The sequence below is a fragment of the Bidens hawaiensis genome, unplaced genomic scaffold (assembly GCF_021521415.1).
Source record: "Bidens hawaiensis isolate Kalapana, Puna unplaced genomic scaffold, B.hawaiensis_p1.1 tig00006061_1, whole genome shotgun sequence".
NCBI classification, from domain to species: domain Eukaryota; kingdom Viridiplantae; phylum Streptophyta; class Magnoliopsida; order Asterales; family Asteraceae; genus Bidens; species Bidens hawaiensis.
In genome coordinates this window covers 1,439,879-1,450,204 of record NW_027491400.1, presented here as the reverse complement: position 1 = coordinate 1,450,204, position 10,326 = coordinate 1,439,879, and the positions used below count along the sequence as shown (strand labels likewise).

General features: G+C 32.3%; 1 pseudogene; it reads right to left on the bottom strand.

Moving 5' to 3' along the window:
- Positions 1-1,424: 1,424 nt before the first annotated feature.
- Positions 1,425-2,000, bottom strand: LOC143631329 (phospholipase A(1) DAD1, chloroplastic pseudogene; annotated as a pseudogene).
- Positions 2,001-10,326: the final 8,326 nt, after the last annotated feature.

Sequence of the window (10,326 nt, the reverse complement as noted above, 5' to 3'; positions counted from 1 at the left end):
GTGTTTTAATATTTAATCGTCAAGTTATCGATCATCAAATAGTTTGTAGCTAAGGGAAACCAATGGGTGTCGACAATCCCCCCCCCCCCCCCCCCCCCCCCCCCAGTTGATTGTTTCAAGTCCTACATGTCCAGATTTAAAAGCATGTTTAGATAATGTATTTAACAAAAATATCAAATTATCAATCAAAAGTTACCAAAGCAAATGAATATGATAATTATGAATCTATGATGCTAATAAAAGTAAAAAAATGGACTAAATCAATCAAATGGAACGAGTCCTTAGCACATTCAAAGCAAAATCATACCAAAACCGAACCAAATTTGGGGCAACTAGGGCTTCTACTCTGTCGTATCTGATTGGGGAGGGGGGGTGGAGATGTAGCGTATGGGGTTGTAGGGTTACTTTAATTATGTTTAGGTATTAGTATAGTTAAGCACCCCACACCACCCTTAACCCTCTCTATCTTCACTAGTTTACATTTAGTCCTACCGGGGGGGGGGGGGGGGGGGGATGTATCGTACGGGGTTGTAGGCATTTTTAATTATGTTTAGGTATTGGTACAATTAAACACCACACACCACCCCCAACCTTCTCAACTCTCTTTGTCTTCACTAGTTTACATTTAATCCCAATACTTGTGAATTTATATATAAAAATTGTGTGTTTGTGTGTGTAACTATAAATTTATAAAAGTATACATAAAAACATGATCCGATTATTCTCAATTAATCTTGATTAACTTATAATCGGACGTACCCATACCGCTCGACTAGGGCCTAACGATTTCCACAACTATGCTTAAGACAAGATTTCGGTCACTAATTGCTTTGTGATGGTTTTTGCCGTCACACTAAGGTTGACCTCTGTGGAGGGGCAACGTTGCCCCTTCACGTCATCGCCATGTAGGAAATGGGACTTTGAAGCACCTCTCCATAACGCCTCACTATGGTTTGTTACCCCATTATAAATATATGCATACATATATATATATATATATGTGTGTGTGTGTGTGTGTGTATGTGAGAGATACAGAGAGAGGTTAAGATGCAGGCCCCACCGCAACCTCCCCAAGTCGCCCCTTCATCACGATGTAGTCCCCCCTTTATCGCCCCGATGATGCCCATAGCGGATGGTCTAATAACTCTATAGTTTTATAATATAACCGTCTTTTATATAAAAATATAATTATAAAATAAACCTCTGTAGTAGTGTTGGGAGTTAAGTAACCAAGGCCGTCATTTACTTTTGATGCAAGGAGATTGCTCTAAATAGATGTGCATGCATGTTGTTGGTAACACCAAAAACAATAATTTACCAAATAGACTTTTGCCTATTTTCTTGTTACATTGAATCTATATATACAACTGATTTTTGTAACATCAAAATTTAACTAATTGACTAGTACACATATTAATCTCTAGTTATCTAACCAAAATTTGTTGTTTCTCATGATTCGCCCCGTTTAACAGTCTTTTAGCGGTCGCCCTAAACGGACATGAAGAGCTAACAAAACCATCAACCAAGTGGAGATACGTTTTTAGATCATGACACGTCGCAAAGTCGCTTTTGGTCAGGTATGGTGACGCTTCACTAGTTAGCCGAAGCTCTTTGCCAATGTCAGCATATCCGAACCATTCGTGTGCTTCATCGACATGTTTTTGTAGCCATCCTTGCAACCCTACACTTCTTTTGTTCAAGTTGTTGCTACCATTATTATCAACTAAGAATCCGGGTACTTTTGTGATCACGTCAGTCGAGTTCACGATTCTCAGAATTTGTGTCCCGCTATTTTCGAGCTGTAATCGAAAATTCCGGTTTCCGACACGGGGCCCGCCAAAGGAAACTACTGTTACCATTGGCGAGTCCTTAAATGTGGAGGTGATGTCATACGCCGTGAGTGTGGCTAGGGCCGCACCAAGGCTATGACCAGTCACCGTCACGCTAAGTGGCTCATCGCCATACGTCTCGATGATTCGTGATATCTCCTCTCGCACCATGTATTTTTAATTTATTTGATATATAATTATATATACAAATACATAATTACTTTTATAATTATCTTCTACTTAAATTCAAATTAAGTATACACACCTTACATTTAGTCCTTTATTTTATAAAAGGTTTTGTTTTGGTCCCTGAATGTATTTTACTTTGCATAGGTTGTATTATCTGGGTTTTCCCCTATCTAGCATCCACCCACCATCATTTTCATTTATGTTTCCCATTCAACACAAACCCTAGAAATTCTTCTGCTCAATTTAATCTAATTATTTCAATTCAACGCTGAGTTCAAACCGAACCGAGCCGCTCGGTTTCAATACGAGCCAAGTTCGAGCATACGCTCGCTCGGTTCGGCTCGGTTCGTGAACAGCCCTAATGACAATGGTAGTATCTTAGAACACACAATGTCAAAAAGCTTTTCTTCACTTTTCTATTGAAAATTAAAATAGTATCAGTTTGGAACCATGTCTTCTTAGGAATATTCTCAATGTACCTACGGATCCCTAGAATTGAGATATTCTTTTAGATCATGTAGTTTCCCTGGATCGAGATAGGTATCACAACTCTAAGCCTCCTATAGAAGATGAAAGAAGATAGACAAGAAATCAATGTCTTTTTTAGCAAGAGCTAAAGTAGCTCCGAAAAAAACTGTTATTATCAATATCAAAGAGATAAAATTCATTATGTGGGGTATGATTATGAAAAGAGGCACAGATAGTTCAAGTCTCGATAGTTAGCTCTTGGCCTTCCAGTTAGTGGTGGCGACGATGATGGTGGCGGCGGCGACATCAGTGGTTGTCAAGTGGTGATGATGGCGGCGATCAGGTGAAAGATGAATAGAATAAAAGAAAACAAAAAAATAAAAATAAAAAGAGGGGTTTGACCAAGAATGATTTTGATGTGTCTGTGTGATCGTTGATTATATTATATTGACTAACTAAACATGCACCTTTTTTTTTCATTTATTCATAATAGCCCATTTCATTTAACTTGAATTCATGCATACCCAATGCAATATAAGGGAATGAATATCTAAGATATCTTAATTTTCTTTTTATATTATAATCAAAACTTAGGATGAAAACCTAATTAATTAATATATAACAAACTTTTTGATAGAATGATGGGCATATGTTCTTGTGTGCATACCTCATACGCATCCATTGTACCACTAAAGGTGAATATATCTCTAATTAGGCAACTTGTTATCCTTAATCCTTTTTAATAAGTAATAGCTAGTGTTGAGATTGGATAGAATCCAACTTCTCTTTGGTGAATGATCCTCGAAACTACATGTAAGAGGACTTTGAGAGTGGGGTTGATGGCGTAATTATATGCAATTTTTAAAGTTGTGGCTGTTCGACTTTGTTATTTTGAATATTTAAAGAAACCGCCCACACTGCAACGATATGTAAAATCTATATTCACTAAATTATCAACACGCTAAATATATATTAACTTTTTTTAACGCTAATAACGTTGCTTATAGATTACACTATTTTAATTTCCCTAAACTAACGTCATACGTAATGATTGAAACTGGCATGTCCCACAAAGCGGCATAAATCTCAACCACCAGACTAACTAACAAATGACGTAAATGTTAATAAGAGAGGGAATTAAAGTAATAAAAATCTAAAAATTATTATTCGGCGGACTACTACACACCTTAACCAAAGGGCATTTTATCCAATGTTATCTGGTGGTGTAATAACTAATAAGTAATCCTTTACTTTGAAGATCGATGGTTCAAACCCAACAGTAGGTGGGTTAGATAGAGTTAGAAGTAGCTAGTTAGCTATTTAAACAAAACCATCCCGACAAGGCACTGGTTTTGTAATTGATCCTTGAGAAGTTGAAGATGAGTATTTGATTTTAGGCTGGAATTTTATTCTTTTGTAATTAGGAAGATTCAGAAAGTTCCAAAAGCAAAATAATAATAATAATAATAATAATAATAATAATAATAATAATAAATAAACAACCTATGCATTTCAACTAGTTGTCCCCACCACACGTTATATTCAGATGAAACTCGATAGGTGACGAGACTACCAAAAGCAACGAAATCATTCTTTCTAGGTTCTAACTATCAATGACATGATTCTTTTTTAGTTGTTACTAGTTTTTATCCCTCGTATTATGGGGTTGTATTATATTGTTTGTTCTAATATTTATTTATTTTTTTAATTTATAATTTTTTATTGTATGAAAGTTAATAATATACTTATGGTTTGATGATAAATTGTTTCACAAATAAATGAGATGTTATAACCAGGTTTAAAGGCTATATGGTTTTGATGAGACCCAAGACTCGTTTATTTTTTTTACTATGAAATTGGTTTTTTAATTATAAATAATATTTATGAAAGTTAATAATATACTTATGATTTGATAAGACCCAAGACCCGTTTATTTTTTTACTATTAAATTGGTTTTTTAATTTAAATAATATATATATCTTTTTTAAAATAAATAAGATTTTATTTTTTATTATATCCTATTTTATAGGATTTTTAAATAAATAATTTGGTGAGAATAATTTTTAGTTTAATAAGATGTTATAACCCGTTTAAGGAATATCTGGGTTTGGTAAGACCCATACCCATGAATTCGGGTCAAATGCATGAGAAGCCTCCATTTAAAACTCAAGCAAATCTGGTTACTCCAAAAAAAGAGGGAGCGGCCACATCGTGACACGTGGGATTTTTATGTCTTCGTTTATATATATTATAGATATATATTTTAATGACGGCTTTTACTTTTTTAGCTTGCTCCATATAATGAAATATATATATATGTCAATGCAAAAAAAAAGTGGTCATGTTCAATTTCCGAATTGATTTTCGTGTCTGTTTAACACGAATACCTAAATTTAAATTATACGGGGTTGTTTTATATTATTTGTTTCTAATAGTTTAATTATTTTTTTGAATTTTTATTTTTTTATTATATGAAAATTAATAATATACTTATGGTTTGATGATAAACTGTTTCACAAATAAATGAGATGTTATAACACGTTTAAAAGTTATATGAGTTTGATGAGACTCAATACCCGTTTATTTGTACTTGGTTTTTTAATTATAAATAATATATATATTTTTTTAAATAAATCATATATTAATTTTTAGTATATCTCTACTTTATAGGATTTTTATATTAAATATTTGGTGAGATTAGTTTTTAATTTATTGAGATGTTATAACCCGTTTAAAAATATTTGGGTTTGATAAGACCCATATCCATTAATTCGGGTCAAATGCATGAGAAGTCTTCATTTAAAAATCAAGCAAATTTGGTAACTCCAAAAAAAGGGGGAGCGACCACATCGCGACACGTAGGATTTTTATGTTTTCGTTTATATATATTATAGATACGTATATTGTTTTTTTATATAACAAAATAACCTTTGGTTCAAATCAACTTGAATTCAAAGATGTGTTCTTTTTTTTAACGAATAACGAATTCTTCAAATGGGAGACTGGCTAATTCTTCATATCTGGATACACTCGCCTTTCAATATGGGGAAAACCATCACCTAAGGTCAACGTTCGTGAACTCTCACATGAAGGCACGACTGTACGGTGAAGTAAAACTCGTTCAGTTCAAGGATCTAACTAGTGGACGTCACATACTCGTTTATTCTCCCATCATCATTTGGTATTGCTGAAATGCTGGGAGCAGGAACAGGCCCGGCTCCAAGAATGCGGAAAAAAAATTTGGGCCAAAGGCGAAATTGTTTTTGGACCTTTAATAAAAGGAACATTTTTTGGGTTTAAACAATTTAATTCCAAATATGCTTACTTTATTATGATTTGAGTTGTGTTTAAAAAAACTTTGTATAAAAATAAACTTAAAAGTGTCTCAAATAAAAGCTTAGAACCCACAACATTTTGGTTAGATGTCATACCCATTACCACTAGACCAAGCTACTGGTCATGTAATTGTGTTAAAACATTGAATACATATATTTTTTCATAAAAGTAAATATAATTTTTAGAAAAAAAAAATCAGGCCTAGCGGGGTGTCGGGCCTGTGGCCGTTGACTACCCCGCCATACCCCATAGCCGGCTCTGAGCAGGAATTAAACATGGGTTAAATAAAACATTAAGTGTAATTTTTATGGTAAACCGTTTGGATGTTTTTTTTAATGACATTAAATTCTTATGTCAATTCATTTTTGAAAAAATATATATATATGAATTGCCTTAATATTTCTATAAAATGAATTCATATTTTTAATGCAATTTACACTTTACAAAAATGGGTCATCAAGTCATTATATATTATCCAAAAGGATCATAAGAAAAAGTTATGTGCCAAGGCATGTGATGGGTGAATTTGAGAGCACTCACTATCCTTCCAAGTGTCATAACTAAGGTTTGACTTTGAAAGCATGAGTTGACATGTATATATCGGTTTAAACGTGGTTGTGGGTCGGTACTCGGTAGTCTTACATCTCAAATTCAAAAGAAAAAAAAATAAAAACAAGTATTAATATATTATACCTTTTGGATATTCTACTTTTTGAACACTTTATGAGTTAAATCAATTATCAAAAACAACATTTAATGAAACAGTTTTATCAAGATTTTTTTCACATCAGGTGGTGATCAAAGAGACTCTTCATTTTCAATAATTAAAATAAAAACAAATTCATAGAGACTACATTATTGATTGTTGTTGTTTAACCCAAAAAAAATCAAAAATTAGTCCTAAATTTATAGAAAAATTAGTCCTAAATTTATAGCGGAGCCTATCAAATAACCGTTGGGGCGGAAGATAATATGATCATACGAACGTATGAGTGGGAGACGAGCCAAGACCTTGTAAGCCGAAGAGGAGAACCATAGCCCAATGACCAATGTCCACATAGTTTGAGAAGCAGACCACGTATGTATAAATACGATCCGCTAGCTAGTCTAAAAGATGAAAGCTCATATGCAAAGAAAAAAGAACAAGAATTTGAATAAATAGAATGATAAAGAATTATTAAATTGGATTACATCATTTTGAAAAATTCATACTCATTATACACTGTAAATTGCTATAAATAGTCGCGCTACTCAACTCAACTGATGTATGAATCCATAACGATGTATCAAGGTCAGGTCCCATCACAACGTATAAAGAAAAATCATGATCTTACGGTGCGTTTAAGTCACAAAGTTCATCCAATTGAAAATTTAATTATTTTTTTTAATATATTTAGTTTACAAATTAATTAAGAATAATTCCATTAAATTCTATTATATAAAGAAATTCAATGATCTTTTCAACACATAAGCATAGAAAAGTGTTGGTGGGTGAGGGGGTACGTTTTTTTAAAAGTTTTCTTTTATGAGTAACATACATAAAATGTAATTTATCTTTTATACCTATTTGTATGTTTGGTCATTTATATTCATTGATTACGATGAGCATCTTTTATACAATTATTTAGACTTTTTTTATGTAATTGATAAGTATTCTGTTTGTTCTCATACTCGGTGAAACATCAACAAATTAACTTGTTCAAACTTACGTTGGTGTTCGCTCATTTCATTCACAACTCTATCTTTCAAAGTTCCATTGGTGTTTGTACGTTTCTTTTAAAAAGTTCGTGAACGCATGAAATGAGAAGCAACTCTAGTTGGCCTTGGCACACACAAGAACATATAAACACTATAAATCTCATGATCGGCTAACTTAACAAAAAAAATATATATATAATAAAAAAAAATATTTCTAATTCGTATATCCATTATTACTTCAAAATCTACACTTTTGTTCATAATGGATAAGCCCTTGACACTTAGGGAGATACACCAGTGTAAACATACCTAGACACACCTAAGTTATAAGTCCTATGATATGTACCAACTAGCTAACTAGCACATATGGTTTATTAGTGGCTAGTTAAACCGTAATCATCCTTTTAAGTTTGATGTTTACAATAATACATGTATAGTTCATGCACTTAATACTCTTCATACCTTTTCCTATTACGATATTCCATAGCATAAAAATAAATTTAAATGTTAGGTTTTGTTTTTTTAAACGATTGTTATCATATCAATAGATAAATGACAGATTATACGACCTGTAAAAGTGCTCTGATTTGTGTAGTGTCTTACCAAGAAAGTCCTTTCTAGTTCCCTCAAGACCTTGACATAGTATTACCATCACGTCTCACGACACGACCTGAGTACTTTTGTTTGTGCTCCTTATTTTGAGACTTGTAATTCACACTCTCTTCTGCCTTAGTGAAAACGAACTCGTAATTAATATCATCTCCAACATCAAACATAGCTATCTATGTGTTCCATAACCTTTGGAAAAAAAAAGTGGGCATACATGCTAATTATATTCGGAATCAGCAAACACTTTAATACTTTTATTAGATTAATTCTCTGGATAATAACATGCCTAAGAAGGACATATCCAAGATTAGAATAAAATTCAATTAGAATATTGGCAACCAACATTGACCCTAAGTTATGTAGAAAGCATTTACATGTCTTTCGGTATATATTATGAGAATAAAGCTAACCATCATGAATTTTGTGATTATTTCGGTTTAAACTACCAATGTTGAGAACAAATGGACTATTATCACCTTCTTGTGACTTTCGGTTGTTCTTTGAAGTTTGAACAATTCTAGTTAAGATAGAACTTTTGTTCTATATTAGTTTGAACTACTCTACAATATTTAGTAATTTTATAGGTCAAACAAGACAGTCAAATTAGGTCACGACTCAAAGCTCATTCAATGGTCATAAGGTCATTTGGAAACGGATTTGGCTCGAGCTAGTTTGTCTCACGTATGTGTACGAGCTAAGTCCGATTTGAAAGTAACGGCCTCTTAAGGGTATTCAACGAATTGAGCTTCGAGTTACTCGAATTAATCAAATCAAGTCCTATTAATTTTGAAATTTTGATGCTCAATTCCGTTTCGAGTTAGGTTAGAAAAAACTCGGACTAAATTATCTAAATAAAAAATAAACAATTTAATTTATTAAAAAAACATACAATTCACTTTCATAAGCTCATACGCTTATATAGTTTATATGTAGAAAATAAAAAAAATTATATATATGAAATTGGGACAAAATCAAAATCTTAATTCAAGTTGAATGGGAATTCGATTTCCAAATTTCGAAAACCGAAAATGAAATTGGGATTCAAATATTTTGACTTTTTTTTTCAGTAGAACTCGGATATTAAACACCCATATCCCTCCTATTAAAGCCGATTTTATTTTACCTCAAGTATCCCACTTACACATATTAATTTCCTTTTATATTTGTTGTGTTATTAACTACGATATTGTTTGAAGTAAATAATAAGATACATTTATATATCATTGTGAAAAAACGGTACAACTTATTGAACTACAAGTTTGAGTTTACGTATTAAATACCAGCCGAATTAGTGTTGATTTGACTCGAATAACTCGTTAAACCGTGTCAAGTCAGCGATATCAAAAAGTGCAAATACCCCCATCAAAAGAAAATCTATTAGCCGTAAAGATGGTGTTTATCATTTGTAGCTTCCTCGTTGGTTCCTAATCTATAAAGAATCTAGGAATCAAATATATTTATAGGATTTGGGTTTATAAAATAGGATCTTTTAGTTACACCAAAAAGTGAGAAGCCTATATACGACTAAAACCGACCTTCTAAATTTTGAATCATGAACATGATAAAGCACACATATTATTCTCATGATTCATTCGCATTTCGTTCCAAGCTCATTGCCTTTTCATGTTTTAACAAACTTGAACAACTACCGCAACAAGGGCCCGCTTTTAATGACGGACTAAAAGTGTCGTTAAAGTTCAAACGAGTTGTGCCATTTGTGAGTTACTTGAGATCGGATCTATTAAAAGCAAGAAACGAGCGGGGCTTGTTACGGATCAAGCCGAGCCCCAAACTCAATTAAGCTTGTTTAGGCTTGTAAAGCCTTAACAAGACTTATGTATTTTTAATTTTTGTCTATTCTGTACTTTTATGTATTAATTTCGAACTGAATAACGGAGCTTGAGCTGATCTTTGGATCGTTTAAGGTACTAAAGTGTCATGAATCCGGAGCTCGTCATATTGTGTTTCCTGCGAATCTCTTTCAATGAATAATGATACTAAAAATAATATTTTTAGATATTTAATATAAATTTAGTTATGGACACTTATTATTTAAATACATATAGTCATTAATTGAAGCTGACTAATATGAAATCAACTATGAATATTCATAATTTCCGACCTTAATATGAAATTAGTCTTTAAATACAAAAATTATATTTATCTATTAAATTATTCAATTTCTTGTTTTTATGAT